Source organism: Hydra viridissima, unplaced genomic scaffold (assembly GCF_058129835.1).
Source record: "Hydra viridissima isolate aposymbiotic clone 2 unplaced genomic scaffold, HvirCarnegie_v1 scaffold_23, whole genome shotgun sequence".
NCBI classification, from domain to species: Eukaryota; Metazoa; Cnidaria; class Hydrozoa; order Anthoathecata; family Hydridae; genus Hydra; species Hydra viridissima.
Window position 1 is genome coordinate 83,251 of NW_028324322.1, and position 23,393 is coordinate 106,643.

General features: G+C 28.5%; 1 pseudogene; it reads right to left on the minus strand.

Annotated features, from left to right (window-relative positions):
• Positions 1-3,559: 3,559 nt before the first annotated feature.
• LOC149876224 (uncharacterized) lies at positions 3,560-17,476 on the minus strand (annotated as a pseudogene).
• Positions 17,477-23,393: the final 5,917 nt, after the last annotated feature.

The window sequence follows — 23,393 nt, forward strand, 5'->3', positions numbered from 1 at the left end:
ATGCACAAAAATCTTTGTATAACATTATATCTATAATTTACAGTGCCAAATAAAAAAACTACAAATTAGAAATTAATAGTTAGAAATGCACTAAATTGTTGTTATAATTGAATAATTTTATTTTAATACTTTATAATAAAATGTTTATAACAAATACTAAAAAATGTAAAACTTCATACAATAAGTAAAAAAATATGGTATCGTATAGCTGTAATAAAGTACATAGATAACTGCATAGCCTATATATTTCTTTTTTGATTATTGTAGTTTGATATATATGTATATATATATATATATATATATATAATATATATATATATATATATATATATATATATATATATATTAGGGATATGACTTTTTTGCAACCTACTAGGCCTGTATCGTAATTCAATGAACTTTTATGTAAAAAGAACGAATAGATGTTTCATTTTGACATATTTTGAAAAAAGGTCACCCCAAAACCAAAAAATCGAATTTTCAATAGGTACACTTTTGTACAGTAAATGAATATTAAAGGCTGAAGATGTTGTAAGAGTCATACTCCTGTTGTTATTTTATTTATTTATGCAACATGTACTGTGATATAACAAAAAACATTATGTGACATATAATTATACATGTATTACAAAATTAACAGTATCAAAGCGTCTAGTACAACAATATACATAACTGTCTGTGTCTATAGGCCTACTGTGTTTAGTACAGGGGTCACATGATGCTCACGTCTCATAAAGAGTCTAGCGCTTATTACTTAGAATGAATCGAAGTTGCAGTTTGTCTTTCTTTCTGCAGGAAGCATACAGGTCTTGCATCACCTTGATTGCACGTTCAGCTATCTGATTACTTCGTGGTATGTCGATGACGGATGGCTCTTTCTTCCAGTGATTTTTGAATGACTGCAATGCCTTTTTGTAAGGCTTCAATACATCAGATAAATTCTTGAAGTCATTGTCATTGTACTTTTGACTACTAAACCAATGTTCTGCCCACTCATATGAAATGAACCTGCAAACCTTCTCCAAATTCTTTCTCGCTTCAGGCATAAGAATGAACGCCAGAATGGCGAGAATGGCTCTTGAGTTCCATCTGGCATTGCTCATATTAGGAATGTTCTGAAAGTGAATCAGAGGGAAGTTTCTTTGTTCTTCATAGAACCTAAACACTCTTGTTAAATGGTACAAAAACTTCATATCGTCTCTCCACCCTGATTTATCAAGAATTTCTACAGTTCCATTCACAAACTTATCCTTCAGTTCATCATACTTATTCAACAGTTCAGACACAAATGGGTATTCAATGTTTGGAGATTTGGTATCACCCCCAAGTTCTTCGTCCATCACCAGACGGAGAATCCTGTCTAGTACGTGATGCTGACAACCGATAAATTGTGGTATTGTGACACCCTTTAATTTAAACATACGTTGCAACTTCACAACAACTCCATTTCTCTTCCCAGTATTGACGTTTGTTGTATCAGTAATGATCATCTTAATTGAATTCCACAAATTGTATTCATCAATAAGTTTGGCAATTTTTTCAGCAACAGTTTCAGCTTTGCCATCTTTTAAACGCAGTGCATCAAGTTTCACGTCAGTTCTTTCATTCTGAAGTACAACTACCTGATATTCCTTATCATCTATTCGTTTGCCGTCAAAGTGTAAGGACCACTGTTCCATTTTAAGTTGTTGTATCATTTCTTTTTTTAATTTACCTGCCTCTTTGAATGTGGACTTGTAAATTGCTGATTGACTTGGAGTTGGAATATCAATACCTTGTTGTGATAATACATTGCATATTTTAGCAGCTTTCTTTGTGGAAACTCCACTTGATGTAACCATACTTACAGCAAATTTACTTTTGTAGTGCTTTCTAGTTTTTTCTGAGTGTCCTCATCATCGTCTTTATCACCGTCGTCGTCTTCATCATCTTCACTCTTACTTTTGCAGTTTTCAGATTCAGTACCACTGTCTGTGGTAGACAGGACTTGTGATGTGGAAGGTATTGCTGTTCCAGACTGGACTTTCCTTCTCTTGGAAGGGTGAATGGTTTCTTTACTTGCCACTTGTCCTGTTGAGTACCCCACCTGTCCTTTACTTTCTTTTTGTAGGTGGTATAGACGTTTATCTTCCGAGGATAACCACTGGCCATTCACTTTCGTGATGTCAAATAATGCATTGAGAACATCATATTTTCCACGCTTGACACATTCATCATAGACCTTCAGCACCTTCATAAGCTTTGCTCTTATCACTTGATCAGACACATGTGGAAAATTCAGTTTATTGTCCCACAATTTTGTAATTTCCTTAAAAATTTGGTCTATTCGTTCTTTTCTTCCTTTAACATATGCTCCGAGAAACTGGTATCTTCCTACGATCTGCAATTGAAGTGGTATTCTGGATTTTTCATCGAGTGAATGTTCTTCTACAGCCACGCTTCCTCTTCTTCTGTGTGACTCTTGAAATTTCACCAAATTTTTAGTCCAAGTCTTCTTGTTCTTTGTTACTGTGGTATGACTTTTCTTGTGAGACATCATATAATATTGTTACGACTTTACGGATAGCTGAGCGTAAATATCCGTTTAATAAAGTCGTTTAATTAATAAAATACTTTAACTGTATAGTAATCCAATTATAGTTCGATAATCCAGTCAATGTTGATAACAGTTCGATAATCCAGTCCGTATCCTAACGATAATGCTACAACTACTTATACTTCGTACACTTACAGCGTCTTTAGTTCGCTACAGTAGTTCCTTATTAGCTCAGTTACACGCAGAGTACTTCATAGAACTATTCACATTATCAACACTGAGCTCACATTAGCAACACTGAGAATTAAGCTGAGAATTAAGCTTAAGATTAAAACATCGGTCAAAAATGAATGTATAAAAATGGTAAATCAAATTTTTATTTTGGGGGTGACCTTTTTTTGTTGCAGAAAGCTATTTGGGCCTATTTTCATGATTTTAGGTAAAAGTTCATCGATTTATGATACAGGAAACATTTTATTTGAAAAAAAATTAAAAAGTCATATCCCTAATATATATATATATATATATATATATATATATATATATATATATATATATATATATATATATATATATATATATCCAGAGGGCCCGGGTACGTTCATTGCACGTACAAAAGACGTCCGGACCGAACGTACAATTTCAGTTCGATTTTGGTTCAGATTGGAAATACTGAATGACGTACAAATTTGAATGTACAATATTCGTCCAAATTAGAACGTACACTGTACATTCAAATTCAAATTCAGACGTACTCTGCACGCTCAAATTATAGTCGAGAATTTTTCAAATTAGAGTTAAATTGCAATTACAAATTAGACTTAAAAAAGTTAATTTCGAGTCAATTCGACTTAAAACGCCATATAAATAGTCAGGTATGCGTAAATTTTTAAATCAATTTTGAAAATTCAGTTTTGTTCTAGGTGAAAATTACGAAACTTTCCATTTCAAAACATCATCATCGACATCGTTTGGTTTAAAACATCAATAAAACTAAAAACGAAAGCAACTCATTAAGAATAATTGAGATTTATTATTAAAATAAATCTTGATCTTCTGCTTTACAGCCGTGTCCACCGCCATCTTTTCTATCTGGTGCACGCTTCAACACATTACCAATCGCCTGGTGCACCTCATTTAGTGTATACTTCGGCATACTATCTACATTGACACAAAAATTTATCAGCTATAAATTATATACTTTTTTTGAAAGCAAGAACAAAATAACTTGGCTAATAGTTTTAATATTCTATATATCAGATTGATATCTGATTTCCTTGATTCACTAGAAACTTTCTGTGTTAGATATATTTTATTTAATTCGAGTTGTGCAATATAATTTTGCAAAAAGTTAGACACTTTTTTTTTAAATAAAAACGTAAAAAAATCTTTTAAAAAAATCTTTTAACAGAAAATAATATACTCACAATCACTCTGATTACGTTTGTTTTCTTAAAGGCTTTTTTGTTTTTACCCTCCATGTTATAACTTGCCATCAACTTGTTGGTCATGAGTCTAAAATATGTATAAAAAATCGTTCTCTGTATAAAAAACTGTTTTCACATTTTTATACTATAGGGTAATTACTAAGTACTTTTATAAACTAGCAGAGAAAATGTAAATAGTAGTATATTGTCTTTGGATGATAAATTTTTTTTTTTGACAAACTTACTTTAAAAGTATCGCTTTGATATTTGCATGGCACGACTTGCCGCCAATCATTGTTAACCGTCTTTTCTAAAATCAATGATTTTATAGTGTGTGTAAACCTCCTCGACGGTAGAACCCCCTCTGTCTTGGGGAGGTGAAATTATATATATATATATATATATATATATATATATATATATATATATATATATATATATATATATATATATATATATATATTTGTTAGATCAACTTAAAGTGGCCTTCTAAGTAGTAAAAATTTAGCTTAAAGTGGACTTTTACTTAAAGTGGACTTTTTAAAGGCCACTTTACGTTTTAGAGAAATTTTTAGACAAAGCTATTGTTATTAAGAAGTCAATAACCAGTTTTCTAATTAGAATATGATTTATTCGAAAATTGGCGGATAGAAGGTTTAGCTTTAATAACATAATTTTGAGTTTCAGCATTCGCTTTTTTCCCATGTATATTTAGTCATTGTACAAAACATCGCTTAAAGTGGATTTACATTTTGAGAAGCGTTTAAATGGATAAAATTTAAAATTATTTAATAAAATTTTTTTTCTTTCATGAAACATCATACACCTGATACTAATAGAACTTATAAAGATTATTAAATCTCAATTCCTAAAGATATATGATAAAAAATGCTATTAATGAGGTCGTTAATGCATAGGTTTTGTTCAGAAAAAAAATTTCGTAAAGTTGTCCATTTTTAATCAAAAGAAATTATTTACTGAGTTTATTTAAAAGATGTTTCTCTGTAAAGTATATTAAAGAGGTTTTTAAACTCGTTTTTCAAGCTATACTTAGCATGTATATTTAAGTCCACTTTAAGCGCGGTTTCAAACATGTTTAAAATAAGTCCACTTTAGGCGAAGTTTTGAACGTTTCAAATAAGTCCACTTTAAATGAAGTTTTAAACATGGTTCAGTAAGTCGTTTTAAATGATGTTCTGAGTCTAAACTATTCAATCTAACATATCTAAAATAATATAAAAAATGATCCTTATTCGGTATTTGACATATAAATGATTTCACAAAAAAGAATTAGCAGTTTATTTATAATTTCTCTAACTGACTTACTATAACATAATTTCTTGGCTTTTGAATTCTAGAATTCAAACAAAAAGAACCAACAATGTACAGGTATCATTGACGTTGAAAACCAGCATTGTAAGTGGATTAAGATTAAAAAACTCCAGACAGTTAAGTTTGTTAAAACCTCCTACGTCATTTTTGCAAATAAACAAATGATGACATCTATAAGTAGAGAGAATAATTGAATCTGCACCATCACTCTTGTGAGAAATATTTAAAATGTTATTAAAATGAAATGACCTTAAACAAAATTGCATTTGCAAAATAACATTAAAAATAATTTTCTCATTTAAAAAAACAGACTTTTAAAAGAGTTGGGATTAAAGAGAGTACTATGAGTTGTCGCAGGGATCAAAGTAAGCACTATTAGTTTGAGTAGAAGAACGACATCATTTTCCGCAACAAAAATGTTTCAGAAAGTTATTGATTTACTGCAATATATTTTGTGTGAGTTGCATTAGACTTTTTTTCAATATAATTATATTATAAATTCATTAAGCGAGCGATGAGCTTTCAACCAAAAAAACATATGCGGGAGAACAAAATGAAAAAAAACTATTTGCTTCACTACTTTAATTCAAATTAATTTTGTATTTATTAATAAATTTATTTTTTTAATCATGAAGAAAAAGTTGACCAGTACCATAAGAAAAAAAATTAAAAAAGTAATATAAAAATGTCTGTCGAACTATCAAAGTCAAAGAATTCAACTAATAAAGTAATAAATTAAATATGAAGATGACTTTACAAATGAATTCCAAATTAAAACCAGCTTTGCTAATTTAACATATTTTTCTAATAAAATATTAAAGCTCTTAGATTTTTTAAAATGAATAGCTTATTTATTCTATGCCTAAAGTGTTTTGACAATCATTTAAAAATATTACGCTATAGCATCAAGTTGAACAGAGGCAATAAGACCCTTTCTATTCTGCCTTCCGCTGAACCTTTTACAACCGCAGAACGCTTGAATTTAAATCAAACCATAAATTATTTTGATCTTTCAAATCCTCTTCAATATGGTAAAAACTGCACATGAAATGGAAGTAATGGAAATTATTTATAAATTTGGTAAAATTGAAAATGACAGTGTTTTAATTTCTTAAAGATCCTTTGATGTAAAACTTTAGTATTTATTTATTTATTTTCTGTAAATCTTTTTGATGCATTAATGAAAAAGTAAAAAAGCGGTATTGCTTTTACAAATGGGATAACTTAAGTGGCCCTAAATTACATTTCAGCGGAAGAGGCGAATTTTCTGAAGCTACGCTACTGGAATAGGACTGCATATACTTATAATTAATTAAAATTTCACGTAGAAAAGAAACCGTTCTAAAGCTTGGTTTTTTAAGTTTTTCTTTCAAAATTTAAATATCGGCATCAATATATTTCAATATATTTCGTGTTAATAATAAGAATGTTAGAATATACTGGTCATTCAAAATAGTCATTCGCTAATAAAACGCAAAGGCTATACCTTTGATGCTAATATTCTACAAATTTCGAATCGTAATATATACACGTCCTCGTTCACCAAGAAAGTTTGTCAATCTCAATAACCAAACTTTGCTCACTCAGCTTATCTGAGAAAAAATATTTTCTCAAATAAAATTCGTGGATACGATCAAAGAAGAAGCTGCGCCATTAACACTAGAGCAGTGAACCACTTTTCCAGAGTTACATAGCTGAGTTTCTATTGCAAAAACAAGTATGAGGAAATATTAAACTGTATTTCAGATAGTTTTATGTTGTAACATTCGTTTTCAGGGTATTTTTGGAAAAATTTACTTTAAACGATTAATTTGTTTCTTTAAAAAACGAATATAATTTTTAATAAAATATTGTAAACATTGATTAAAGTAAATAATGATTAGAGTGGTAAGCTAGAATATAAATTAAACAAATTTTATATACATTAATCTTGTTTATAATTTTAACAAAAAGTTATAGTTTAGATAACTTATTAATTTAATCAAACAGACAATTGTTTTTTAAAACCTTTGGTCCATGAAACATTTTTCCGGCAATAACTTCATATTAATTTCTGATATTACACCAATGTTAAAAATGACGATTGCGGTAGAATTGTTCCTTTTTCTTACTTTGGAGATTTACGACACTAAATTTAACCATTTTTTTAAATTTAATTAAAAAATTATATTCAGTAAAGTAATTTTAATATAAATATGTTTTTCTTAATGAAATTTTGATTTGTTTATGGGGCAAGGAACTGCTTACATACTTTTGCCCGATTATGTTTTTAAAAGTTTGAATTTTTTCCTTCCGTTACAAGCTATCATTTTTTTTTGAGTTTGTTGTACTATGTATCATTTTTTTTTGAGTTTGTTGTACTATGTTGTTATATTTAAAGAACAATTGTTAAAAATTTCATTCTAGCAAAAATTTATGACGAAAAAACTCGAAATATTTAGTTGTTTATAAACTTTTGCACGCTAATGTAGTAGCACACATAAATCAGACTTTTAAAGGAGAAAACATGTTCAATGATATATATTAACTTGATATCTAACTCGCGCTTCCGCAGTGAAGCAAACTTTTTGCCAGCTTGAAATGACGCAATGATAAATCACAGCAAAATAAAAATTCATTTTTGTCAATTAAAATAAAACGGCTACCGGCATTAAAAACTTAAAAAACATGCTTCACTTTTTCTTACGGAGATTTTGTGAAGTTAGACATCTACTTAATATATATAATTGTGTAAGGTAGTTGAGTAATATTTTCTTCTGCGCACATGTTTAAATGACGTCATGAAAGCTTTGGTTTAAAAAGTTAAACCAAACTAAACAGGTCATATTTTAGAATATGTAATAGCTTCTTTGCGAGAACTTTGTTTTTTAATAGAAGATAAGATTAAAATGAGTAAATTGCATCTTACATGTAAAATAACAAGGGAAAAAAAAAAAGTTTGTTGCCGATGACATATTTTTTTATTATTATTATTATTATTATTATTATTATTATTATTATTATTATTATTACTACTACTATTATTATTATTATTATTATTATTATTATTATTATTATTATTATTATTATTATTATTATTATTATTATTATTATTATTATTATTATTATTATTATTATTATTATTATTATTAATATTATTATTACTAAAAATGATTTTTGACATTCATATCTTGAACAACTAAGTCGATAAATGTATATGGAAGAGAAAAATTTTGATACGATGTCGAACTACCTTAAAAAGTGATTTTGTTTTCCGAATTAAAATCAATATGATAAATATTTGTATCTATTGTGGTAGCAGCGGATATTAATTTTGATGTATTTTCGTTGAGAGATGTTGCTTGTTTCACGTAACTCTTGGACATCAAGTAGCCTCGAAATCTCTCACTCAAACATTTCTTTTCTATCTTTGAACACTGCAATTGCATCTTCTCGTGTCACACACGTGCCGTCAAATTATTTGAGCGCGGGATAAAATTTAACCCTTTGAGCGCGGGATAAAGTTTAAACGCCGTTCGGAGAAATTGAACTAAAAAAAAAAAAAATTCAAATAACAACTATTTTGAGTTTTAGTTAATTTTTTGTAGTTTTTTAAAGAATTTAAGAAATGTGATGTATTTAATTCATAACTGTTGTGTGATAATTAGAAAAGCATCCAGGGCACAGTCCTACACAACATGACTGACACTGCCAACTGGTACGGACACGGGTTTGGTGCCCAGCGACACATTTTTTTTTTTTCCTGAACCAATTTTAACAAGGTTATGACCATAGAAAGGATTGTTAATTGCTGTGTGTTGAGGAAGTGGATATGGTACCAATGTACTTCTAGCCACTTCCATCTCCCTAGATGTTTGTCTTTTTGTAACTGCTTTTACTGGTTGATACCCTCCAGCTAAACTTTCCACAACTGCCATCATAAAACTTATTCTAGACATGGGCTTACGTTCATTAGTGTTAAGCTTATACAATAGGTAGCTGTTTAGAATAGCCCTGCCAAATAAAGAAAAGGCAACTTTTGTAGTCCACTTTATTGTCTTACGCTCTTACAGGTACACATATAGCTGTGCATCTCCCATTTAACCCCATTAATTTACTAAATTTTCCGAAAATTCTATTGTGAAAAATAAGTCAACATAGTCATTGGGCTTTGACTCTGGTGAAATAGTATGTTTGGGTCCTGGTAGACCAGTAAAAGGAAAAACATTAGGGCCATTGTCATCTCCTACAACAGGAAGCCAATCTAAAACATCATCAACACCAGCATCATCATCAGAACTGGAGCCTACATAAAAAATAAAAACTTCAAGTGCTTAGATTTGGTGATATATTTAAATTAAATAATATTGTATACAATTTTTCAATAAAAAATATTGTGCCTTCATCAAATAAACTATCATCACCGCTACTTAAATATTCTTCGCTTGTAAAACTTTCTTTGCTGTCACTCATCTTTAATACAAAATTTACACAAACAATATACCAAAAGATAGAAAAAAATGTGCTCTAATTAATGGTACCATTTTAAATTTATGAACAGCGGTATTTTTGCTGAAAAAGTCATAGTTCTGAAGAACACTTTTAATAGGGTAAGGACTATTGTAATTGTAATGAAAACAATAACAGTAACAATAATTATTGTTATTGTATTAACATAATTTAGAAACAATAACAATACTTGTGATTTACAACTATTGTAATTCTGTAATACAATAACAATAAATATTGTATTGCAATTCATTTTTATAAAACAATAGCAACATCTGAAAAAAAAAAAGTATTGTTTTGACCCACTACAATAACAATAAAAATTGTATTGTAATTCGTCTTTGTAATATAATATAGTTGGTTTTTTTATGTTATAGTTGGTTTTTTTATTACAATAACAATATAGTTATTGTAATAAAAAAAGTTATTTTATTGTCAAAATTTAATAAATGTTTTAATAGTCCAGTTGCCGACTATATACTCTTGTACCCTTGAAATAGGGTACAACTAATATTTAATGATTGAATCTATTTTACTAAACCATAATGGGAGGGGGAACGGGAGCCAGAATGATAAATTGGGCAACTTTAGATATTGAAAATCAAAGTTAACGGGATCAAAAAAAAGGAAACCACCATTTTTCTGCAAATGAAAGGGATTCGGAAGACCTAAGACAGCGATTCAACATAAAATTTGGTACGGATTAATTATCAAAAGGACATTTGCGAACGTATGCCTTACGTAATAGTACCAATAAAATACCACAATGAGCGGAAACTAAAAACCTTATTGCTACGAAATTATCCTGATTTAGCAATTTAAAATTCAGGAAATTTCTAATAAAACTATTTATAAGTAAAGTCTTGTATTGTAAAAAGAGTATACCAAAACTTCTATAGAATTTCATTAATTATATTAGTTGTAATTTATATAATATGTTATTAAATAAAATCTTCTCAAATATTTTGTGGTTCATTCTCGGGTACAACCGATTTTACCCGATTCAAAAAACATTTTATGTTGAATTGCTATCTACTTATTATTTACACAATAAACGTCTAATAAACTAAAATTTTAAACTTTGATTAGTCTAAATTTATATTTTAACTTTAATTTTAGACAGCCAAATTCTTTCCAGCCCACTAGTACAAATTAGGTTTTTTATTGTTTTATAGTCATGGTTTTTTATTACGTAATAAATAATTCTTCCGCGGAAGAATTGACACGGAAAAGTATGAGATATTTGGAAAAATAATGAAGAAATTGTTAAAAATAGTACGGTTAGCATTTTGTTTTATTTTCAGGCCTTAAACGCATTTAGAAAAATCTCCTTTTGGCTCTTCGTTTCGTCATCATTAATTTTTTTATGTTGGTTCTTCAACTTTTCAAGACATTAACATTTTTATTTAAGAAGAATTATTATGTTTAACTGTTTGTGTTACTAAAGTTAATTTTCATATATATTTTAAGTTCCTTTGCAGCATTAAAATCAAGAGGAAAAAATAAAAGGGCTGATTAAAATAATTTATGAAAGTTATTTTTCAATGAAAATAGTAAGGCTATCATCAGACAGGCAATATTTTGCAGCCATTTAGAGCTTAGAAATACAAAACAAGATAGGTGATGCGAAATCTAAATATGTAAAAAATAAAATTTGCAATATATTGCAAATCCGTAAATAAAAAATAGCAAAAATAAGAGTAAGTTCGTCAGAGATAAATATAAATACGTTAAAATACGTTAGCTTTTCTACTTTAATGTAAAGTAATACACTACAATAATTATTGTAATTGTTTTCATCAAAACAATACAATAGTTATTGTAATTTTATTTCATTAAAACAAAACAATACAATAGTTCTCGAATTTTATTGTTTTGTTAGAAAGAAAAACAATACAATACTTATTGTAATTGTTTATATACATTTTTTTTAATGAATTATTTCAAACTTAGTAAAGTTATCAGTCAAAAACTTTATTTTCTTTTAACTCTACTTGTTGCGATTTCTCTATAAGCCCAAGTGCCTTCCTTGTGAAATCAATTTAAATACAGACTTGAAACTTATATTGTTTAATTTCAGGTCTGAATTGTGAATTAAAGAAGTTTGTTTTTACGGATTACCTTTTTTAATATATATATACATATACAAAGGTTTTTTTTTTCATTTAGAGTCCGATGATATGAAAATCTTCTGTAACCAAACTGGGATTCGAGAGAAAACTCTTAGAAACAAAATTAACAATGAAAGAACGAAGTGGACAGCCATAAAAAAAAAAGAAAAGCAGAACTTAACATTTAAATATTTTTGATTTTATACTAGCTTAAATTAAAAATTAATTAATACAAAATACCTTATAATTTATAAATAAGGGCTGACTTAACATAAGTGTAACATAAAGCTCCCCTAATTAAAATTTAACTGTAAAAAAGCGACTATTTGGCTTAAATTCATTTATAGTATATTTCCTAGAAATAAGATAGAATACGGTATAATAAATCAGATAAATAAATACATTAAATAAAATTTTAAATATAATCCCTTTTTCTTAAACTTTAATACATGTAGAATATTATTTTAGTATCTCACGTTAAATTATTTTTAATTTTCATTTAAATGATTGTTCAACTAAAACTTTTTATGGTTACTTTTTAAAATTTACTTTACATTCTGTAGATAACTGTAGTTTAAGCTGTAACTTGTTTTTATTAATGCCATATTTTTATAATAAGGTTTTAAGTTTCTTTTACTTATTGCCGAGTTCTGAAAAAATTAGTACAATAAACAAAAACATAAAAAAAAAGTTTTTATTTAGAGTCTGATAAACTCTTTATTTAGGCAATATAAACAATTGCTACTCTTTTTGCGCTTTTGAAAGCATCTCGAATCTCCGCGTTGTTATTACTTTCGTCTATTTTTTTCATGTTTACCAAGTCTAAAAACTAAAGACTTTTGTTCTTTTACAAATTAGGTTTATCTGTTTATTAACATTCGAATATTTGTTCGATTCATTTAAAACTAACTCATTAGAATTTGTGTCACTTTTTTGTTTTTAAAGTTCGAAATACAGGTTTTATGCCTCTTTTACGGTTAAATAAATTTTGGATGAATATTATCTGTTTATTCTAACCCCCTCCCCCCTTACTGTTTTGAAAATAATGGGGATTTTCAAAGCCTATATTTTTCAGACAAGGAATAAGCTTTTAAAAAATGATTAAACTATTTTCATAATTGCTATTCGGTTGTACAGTTTATAATCATACGCGTTTCAAAAAAACTAAAAAAGAAAAGTTATAAGTTAGCATTAGCGTTATATTTTTCCGTTAACAAAAAATAATAAAGAATAAAGTAATTCATCCATTAGTCATTAAAAAGAAAACTAATTCAAAAAATTTGATATACTTAGACTTAGTTAAAAAATTTCAGAAAAGAGTTTACCCATTACATAATATTATTTTGTTTCAACCCTTGAAGATAATTCGCAAAATTTCTATTCGGTTTATTCTGGCAAAGTTATTTTTCAAAAACAACAAATTTATGTATGAATATAAACTTGTCACACCAAAGGCTTCGTTGTTTCAAACCCATAAAGAGTTCTATTATTCTATTATATTCTATTACACTGTATAATTCGGTTTAATTTAAGACTGATATAGAAATTTTGCTTTATTCATTTATATTCGTTATTAAACTGAAGTAACGTCTTTTTTAGTTTTTCATACTTACCCCTTCCGCCATACCTCGTCATCGGAGAATCTCCTCCGTTTATTTTGTTACTCTTTTTATAATAAAGACTCGAATACTAATTAACAATTCGATGTAGAGTATGAGTCCACTTTAAGTCAATCTAACGTTATTATTTACGTTAAGTGGAATCTTTGTTGATAATAAAACGCTAAGTGGACTTTTTTTTTTAAAAAAAAGTATTTTTGGTAAATTTTATTCCTTTTAACTTAATACTCATCTCACAATACTTTTCAACTTGATTTTATTCAATATCATCATTAACTTTAGAAATTTTCGAACGTTTTATGAAATGCCACTTTAAGTTAAGTTTTTTACAAAATGCCACTTAAAGTCGATCTAGCGTTATATATATATATATATATATATATATATATATATATATATATATATATATATATATATATATATATATATATAAACACTTATCTAACTTTATCTTCGACTTGAAGTTTCAGGATTCCTCGCTATTCAGAAAGCTTCCTGAAGTAGCTTCAAGAAGTGGAGTGGAAGTTTGTGGTTTTTACACCTCTCGAAAGTATATTTTTATAAGTAAATACAAGGTTGTGACTGTGATAATAAACTTGCTGAGTAAACCATTAATGATGAAAAAGGTATTAATACATTTGTTATTAAAAAATATATTAATACATTTACTTACTAAAAGTTGACATTTTGCTACGTCAGAAAGTTCTTCATTAAACCGCTCAAACTCCTCCAAATTATCAAACTGCTGCACATGGTATAAAGAATGTTCAGGTTCATAATGTGTTCTAATCTTGCATTGCTCTTCAAGAATTTGTGTGAGTAAAATGAATTACTTTGTATTGGAATTCTAAAATTTTAGATTATTATTTCATACATTTACATTTTTTACAAAACATACCTAATATTGATAGATAAATAAGATAAATATTGGGGTAAATAGGCAAATAATACCCCAAAAATTTTTTTAAATTTCTCTTAATAGAAATATAATTTCTCTTAATATAAATACAACTTAATGGTAGAAAAAGTGAAAGAGTAACTTGTGCAATAAAAATATTAAAAATAAATAATTTAACTGGCTTTAGGAAGAGGAAATCTAGACATTGAAGTTTTATTATTTTGAGCTGCATTTACTTGATGACTGGTTTACTAAATCTGAAGATGTTGGTTGGGACAACTGTCTTACAGGGATTTTAGATTTTACTGAAGATGATAATTGGGATTGGCAGGTTGATTTTACAGCAGGTGACAAAAAGGTAAAACAACTTGTAGAAAAAGTAGGTATTATTCACTGTCACTGTGTTGAAGATTTTGAACCATTTAATTTTGAAATTGGCTGCTTAAAACATGACTCAAGTTCTGGAATAGCAAGAGATCCTACTGAAGGATTTTGTAAAGAAGAAACACTGTAAGGAGATCGCAACCTAGCTCTGACAAACATGGGCTTTTCAGGACAGCTAAATAAAAGTTATGTTCAGTATATATATACAGTATTGGTCATTAATAACAATCCACCATGATTTTTTTGATATCATTTGACTTTGATTGATAATAAATCATGATTGTTTGACTCATTTCAAATATAAAAAGTGTAACTTGATGAATATCACATTTTCTTTAAAATAAATATAGATATTCATAAAAGTATCAATCGATGCGCTAATTATCTGGTTTTTTTTAACACTTACCTCATAATCTAAAAAAATTATAATGGCCAAAAATAACAATCCACTCTATTATTTCAAAATTCTTTCAAAATTGCGTTTGTCTTTGAGTAAAACTTTGAACTTATTTGCGATTTTAATAATTACTGTTAGAGAATTTTTTTAAAATTGTTATAAATATTTGAAAAGTTTGTGTAAAATGAAATATGAAAATTAGTATCTAATTAACTACAACATTTTAGCAATAAAAAAATCAAAATGACTGGAAAAACTATTGATAATATGAAAAAATGTAAAATCATAGCTATGAATGAACAAAACATCTCTATGAGAAAAATTGCGAAACATTTAAACACAACACATGCAACTGTTAGCAGAACTATCAACTGATATCATGTATACAATACAATTGAAAATCTTCCGCGTCTTGGAAGACCCAGCATTTCAAATGAAAGAAATGAACGTTCACTTATTCGCATAGTGAAAAAAAATAGAAAGGTATCATCTACTGATCTCAGTCGAAAATGGCTGGAAGCTTCTGGTGTTGTTGCTAGTGCTCGAACAATTAGAAGAGTACGACAAAATCATAATTACATGTGGCGAGCTGCTTGCAAAAAACTACGTCTATCAAAAAAACATCAGAAAGCAAGGAAAAACTGGTGCTTAGCTCATAAAATTTGTTCTAAGAGCATGTGGCACAACGTTCTTTTCAGCGATGAAATGAACATTGAGGTTGATTCAAGAAAAAACCGAGTAATGCTGAGAAGAATGCCACATGAAAATATGCGCCCTGATTGTTCTATGTATAGTACAAAACAAGGTAGTGGCAGTATAGGCATCTGGGCATGCATGAACTATGAAGGTGTCGGTTGCTTCAAACTATTTGATGGAAGGCTTGATTCTCAAAGATATTTAGACATATTAGATAATTATTTGATGCCTTCTGTTGACATATTCCGAAAAGACACGGGAATTATCTTCCAACAAGATAATGCTCCATGTCATATTGCTAAGATTTGCAAGCAATAGTTTGAAGAAAACAACATTAAAGTCATGTCTTGGCCTGCTAATAGTCCAGATCTCAAATGCATAGAGAATTTGTGGTCTTGGTTAGACGACAATCTTGGTAAAATTGAAATAAAAGCTCTGGACCAGCTGAAAGAAGAAGTAACAAAATTACTAAAACATTTTCCAAAAGATATTACTCAGCACTTAGTGAATTCCATGCCGAAACGGCTCAATGAATGCTTAAAAGCTAAAGGATTGTCAACAAAATATTAATTTTTTATTTTTTTATTTTTTGTGTTTTTTAATTTATTTTTGTTTTTATGATTAGTTAATTTTGTTGATGTGGTTTGTTTATTTTGGCCACATTTTTTTTTTTTTTTTGATACATATGAACACTTGTTTTCATTTCAATATTTCAGTTTTTAATTCTTTTATTTATTATTACTTTATAATAAGTTTATATGGTAAATATTTGATTTATTTGAATAAAAAAAAGTCGAAGAAAAAATCTCTTTTGATTTTTAAAATATGTAATTTCAAACTTATATCCATACTACAATAACATGATGGATTGTTATTAATGGCCAATACTGTATAACCTGTTTTAAAGATGTGACTTTATCAAACTTATTTATAAAAGTACTGCAGTTAATTGAAATAAATGGCAGTTTAAACTTAAAAGTGTATTATATGTTATAAGTTATCATACAATAAATATTTTAAACATATCTTAATACAAAACATATCTCAAGAATAATAAATTATATATCAATAGAATAAAACAAACAAACAAAACATACGTATTTTACGTATCTTTTGATTTTTAGTTTCTTTTTTATTTTCATGGGTCAATTGACCAAATTCAATCTTGTTAGAAGCTTCAGATTCCTCACTCGTAAAATCAAACCCTTCACACACTGCTTTATCATTTAAACATATATATTTTTAAATGAATGTGTAAAAAAAAGTAAAGGTTAAAAAAAAAGTAGAAACTTGAGACTTGTACGAAAAGTTCTTTTGTCTAAACTAGATTTGGAATAATTAACTGCTAATAACGAGTTAGTGAAAATGTTTCGCAATACTTACTATGACGACACATTTCCTTAAGAAGGGGAAAGCAAAACCAATCGTTCTGTGGTATTGCCTATTGCTTTCAAGCTTTTAAAATATTTATACCATTATGCCACCTCACAAACTGCTTTTCATTTACGGATCCTTCAATCCACACTGAAGGGATTGTCAGCTCTTCTTCTACTGATTCCTCTAGCCAAACTGCTCGGCACCACGACATTTTAACTGTACTATAATAAAAACTATTGTATTTACTATAAGTAAAATATAGTGTATATAATATTTAAATATAGCGCTTACTATAATAATATTTATAATATTTAAATATAAATATAGTACTTACTATAATAATAACTATAGTATAAGTATATGATATTAACTGCTGCAGTTTAAACGTGGCAGTTAACAATAGCAATTAGTAATAAAAACGGTTTTTTCTGTGTGTATTTATATATAACATCTTTGATCCCATATGGGCTATAAAAAGTGCTTATCTAATTGAGCAAAAAAAAAAAAAAATTCATTTTAATTATCTAGAAAAAAAAAAATCGTCTGCTTTGTGTGGACTTGCTGAATCCATTTTTAAGTACTTTTACGTTTTTTCTACTATTCTAAAGATAAAAAATCAGTTGGTAAAAAAAACTTATTTCCATTTCGACAATTTCTTGACAAAAAAATAAGATAAGTAAAACTTAAACAATTAACTTCTGTCATTTAAAGAAGTCTCTACTATATATATATATATATATATATATATATATATATATATATATATATATATATATATATATATATATATATATATATATATATATATATATATATATATATATATATATAATATGTCAGAGTTATCAAAACATGCAAGTATCGGCCACATCTGCCTACTTGATGATTTAAAAAGTGGGATTCCGTTTATATTTATTGATAATTTTATAACATCACTAACACAATTTTTATCATTGAGGAGACTTTTAATTCCTTTACATGATCCATAGTATGCATAATCACCACCACATTTTTGCTCTTTTGGTATTTTTCTCGGTGTTTTCAAGAGAGTTTGTGGATCTTTAGGAAGAGAAGAATCATTTTCACGAAGGATAGAGAAAAGTTCATTTACGGATGACCGATTCCAACGATTTCTTGTCGCAAATTGAGCCAACTTTTTATTTAATAGTGAGATTTCGCCCACATCAGAATAATCATCATCAGAATAATCATCACTACAGTAAAGGTCTGTAATTTCACCTTCAGATTCACTACTGGTGTTCGTATAATATTCATCAGTTAAGTAATCGTCAGATAAAAAAAATTTCGTCTGTTACATTATTCCACGATTCAACGTCACTATTTATGGACTTTATTGGACTTAATGAAAAATCAACATCAGCATTTTCTTTTACAGTTGTTTCGTCATCACTTGATAAATCTAAAAGAGTGTTTACTTTTTTATTAATACCTTTCCATTTTTTTACACACGATGCCATTTTTAAAATTTATAAATAACTGAACCCTGATTGTACGCCACACTACTCAAATTAAAATGAAAGGAAAATGGTTCTTAAACCATGATTACAGTAGACGGTAATGACAAAATTTATCATGTGTACGGCTAAGCTTATATAAATATAGTAAAGTTGCTATTTTGGTTAAAAAAAAAAAGAAATCTCTTGTAAGGTTCATTTTCAGTACAAAGACGGACGGACAAGCATTGGACTTACATTGTACGTACAATGAACGTGCTTGTGCCCGCTGGGTATATATATATATATATATATATATATATATATATATATATATATATATATATATATATATATATATATATATATATATATATATATATAGAGAGAGAGAGAGAGAGAGAGAGAGAGAGAGAGAGAGAGAGAGAGAGAGAGATGTTTGATCGTGTTACGTACTCGACTAAAATTTGCAAGACTTGTACATAAAGATATATATATATATATATATATATATATATATATATATATATATATATATATATATATATATATATATATATATATATATATATATATATATATTATTCTTGCCTACTTTATACACCGCCGGATATGTTGCATAAATAGGCCGAAATAAAGAAGGCCAGTTTTTCAGTATTTTAAGTTTTTGTGTTTTAAAATGTAAAATAGTTTTAAAAGTAATGTTATATATATATATATATATATATATATTCACTACATTTCTTATTTTCTTTTTTCTCTTTGTCTCCTAAGATAATACAGTATCTTTGTGTTTACTCCCACTTACAATCTCTTGTCATTATTATAAAAAATATTTGTAACTGTTCGATTAACAAGAGAAAGTCCCAACTCAAAATGACTATCAAAAAGAAATTTTTGCTTTAAATTATATTCTTGTAAAATATTTTTCTGATCTCAAGAGTTTCAAACGTAAGTTGACTTTGTTTCACTGCATCAAGCATAGCAAAGCAACTAATAACATGATTTGCAATTAACTTTGAGGGAGTTAAGAGACCTCCTCTGGATATTAGGTCAATATATTCTGTATCTATGTCAATGACATCACTTTTTAGCAATAAAGTACATAATTCACATTTCAATTTTTTAAGTAACTTTCTGCATATATATCCAGCAGTAATAATTGTAACCTCTTTAATGTCTTCATCTAACTCACTTTCCTGAATTTCATTATTAAAAAGTTCTGAAGTTGAATCTGAATGAAAAGGTTTTAAATCCAGTTTCCAAAAGTCAAAGTACTCTTTTAATAACGATCTCATTTGAAAAATTTTCTCAGAAGTAGTTACTTTGCGTAATCCAACTAGAAACTTGCCATCACTCATTTGATGATACTTTGAAAAATGTTGTTCTAATTGAACGCTTTGGAAACGTGAGGTTAAAACATAATTATATCCTTCAAATAGAAGATCTTCAATTAGACTAGAAGTACTTTGCAATGTTATTACTAGTGCATTAGAAGTCTGAGTTGTGAGAAAATATCTTTCAGTGGAACTGTACTGTAAATTTTGCCACTCTTGAACCCAGTGAGCAAGTGCACGTAAAAATTGTGGCTTACCATCCCCCATAACAGCTGTATTTCCTATAACATTATTGGAGTATTTCATTTTTGAGTTGGATACTACCCACCATAAATTAAATGTCACTATTGAAGAAGTTAGTATCAGGTGGAATCAATTCCACCTGATACTAACTTCTTCAATAGTGACATTGACGGTAAAGGAAGTTGTTCCAGAAGATGCGAATAAGCTTGAGATGATGAATATCTTTGCATTAGTGCAAAACGTAACACTTTTGAAAAATATGGAGGTTGACCTTTAGACTTAAAAAAGATTAGTTTTGAAAGTTTATTAACTAAATAATAGGAATTTCCTTCAGCAAGGTTGTGCATATAAGAAGCCAAATTATCTAAAATAGATAAACTTGTGAGTTTACAATTGTTGATAGTTCTAAACCAATGAGGAAGTCGAAGTGGATAACTTTTGTAAAACAATTTTTACATGCAAATTGTTATCAACACTTATTGATTAAATAAAAGGAGTGGAGTCTACAAAAAAACAAACGATAATATAAAACAAAACTTTCATATCTTTAAAAACTAAATCCATTTGAGAGTTAGATTCATGAAGCATATTATTGTTTTTTATTTTATCCATTCCTTGTAATGAATGATATTCATCTGGGATAGTAAGATCTCGTTTAGTTGGTGGTTTAGGAAAGTTAGAAAATTTAGACATTACAGAAGATGGAATACAAGTTTCTTCAGAATAAATAAATGGGACAGGTTTTAACTCGTGCTTTAAGGTAATTCGTTTTCCATATTTTAAACACTTTTCTTCAAAATGACCCATGCAAATTACTGAATGTTTGCTTGGTTTGCAATCTTTTCCGTTTACAAATTTAATCCATTTTTCTTCTAAATTAGTATCTTTGGGAAAACTAAAAACGGCTTTACTTGCAAAAAGAGAACTAGATTCATTTTTTTTAATTTTATAGCCAGTTCGACAATTAACCACAGCACATTTATTTACCATATTTCTCACAACTAATTTGAAAACTTGATCGACACGATGTTCTTTGCGAAAAAAACTCTGAAAATTTGGCCTTCTAATTTAAAACTAATTTATGTAACATATCCGGCCGTGTATTATGTAACGTATCCGTGTATATTCAAAGAGACTAGTTAAAATATCTAATAAAAACGATTTTCCTGAGTTACTACTACCTATTAAAGCGAGTGTTATTTTCTTTTTATCTCTAAGCAAAAAACAATCAAATATGTTAGTAAGCAATTGGTTTTTAGGATAATAATTTTCTATACTAATAACTTCTAAAAATTCTTTAAATAAACCGGTTAGTCTTTTAATAACTTTAGAATTATCTTTATTTATTGCATTGTATTTATCTTTAAAATTAATAGGTGCAAAATTAGCTTGATTAATAGTGAGTCCTTTATTAATAATTTGATTTGTTATTCCATAAGGTAAACTTAAGTAACTACATCTCAATTTGTCATTAATTTTTAATACTGCATAAAATTGCCTATTACTAATTATCTTATTTTTGATAAATTCATTAAGAAAATCAGATGTTGCATTTCTACTTGTTGAAATAGTCATTATTGGTGAAGCAGAAGGAAAAACTACCTTGTTAAAATTCGTCCGACTCGTGATATCTTTTAGGTCGTTTGCTCGAATTACCTTCTTCAAAGGAGTTGGCGTTTTCTCTTTTTTTTCTAAGGTATTCGCGATATTCATCGTAGGTTGGTTTATTGACGTTAAATCTGTCGTCAAAGGTTTTATGATACAAGGACCCTTTTTGAGGATCGACAGAATGCTCGTAACATTTTCCACACTGGCCGCAGCCTTCTGCACATGTTCCTGATGCATATAAGTATCGCATTGCGCAATACTGAAGACTGTTTCTGAGATGATCCTCTGATTTAATGCTGTACAGTCTAAAATGGTTTTCGCAAGCAAGGCAATCCCCTTCAGTTGAGGACCTACTACTGGCATAGCAGGCCCCACAAGTTTGTACAGCTTGTCGTTTGCATTCATCACAACATGCTTCGAAATTTCCATCAAGACCGATAGCGCGTATTCGATTGGTCTGTTTACATCTACCTTTACTGCAAGCAGCAAAGTACCGCGAGCGAATTGCTCTAGTTGTTGAAATAGGGCACCCTGTACTGTCTGACGGTAGCAATACAATAGTGTGCCAATGCTTTCCCATATTGCATCCTAAACATAAATTGAAAATAAGTATTCGCCCATGTTAATATTATATTTAATATATTAATATTATATACATTTAAAAATAACCTTCATGTATGCATTCAAAGATCTTTTTCCCTTCGAGTCCGAAGAAAGAGCCGACCCAATTAAAAGATGTAACAATGTGGACAGGAGTACAGCAGTATTCTTTCTCCTGATCGCTTGCTGCATAAAAAAGTACGAGGGAACATTTATTAATGTAGTTTTCCATTTTTGAATATTCTCTCGTTTTTTAATTAATATCTCGTTCTCCACTGGTGAAAAAAAACTGGCTTTTCTAAGTCTACCACTGTCTTGTAAGTATGAAATATATTCTTGCAGATAATCTAATGTTTTATGAATTGGATCTAAATAAAAAAGCTCACTTTTTTTTCGTTCCTCTTTTTCTTGTTGTTTCGCTCTGTCTTTTGAAATTTGTTCTTTATGTTGAGGTAAAAGTTTGTCTTTATTTATTTGAAAAACGATTTCTGAATTATTTTCTCTGCCTTTTAAATAATCTTTTATATGTTGTTGCAATTCAAATTGTTGCTCTTCTACTATATCTTGCGTCGGACATAATAATTTTGCCAGTATTTCATCGTTTTCTGAGTTTTCTTCATCGAATAAATTTTGCGTAAAATTTATACCCTCCATTTCGTTCGCTTGGTCGTTAACTACTAACTCAAAAGTATTTTTGCTCATGCTCATCGCTCATCCCATAATCCTCTATTGACGTCATGTGCGCTCATTACGTCATGCGCGCGCAAGTGGGCGGGGTTTTAATGAGCGCACATGACGTCAATAGAGGATTATGGGATGAGCGATGAGCATGAGCAAAAATACTTTTGAGTTAGTAGTTACACAAAAAAAACAACGAATAAAAAAA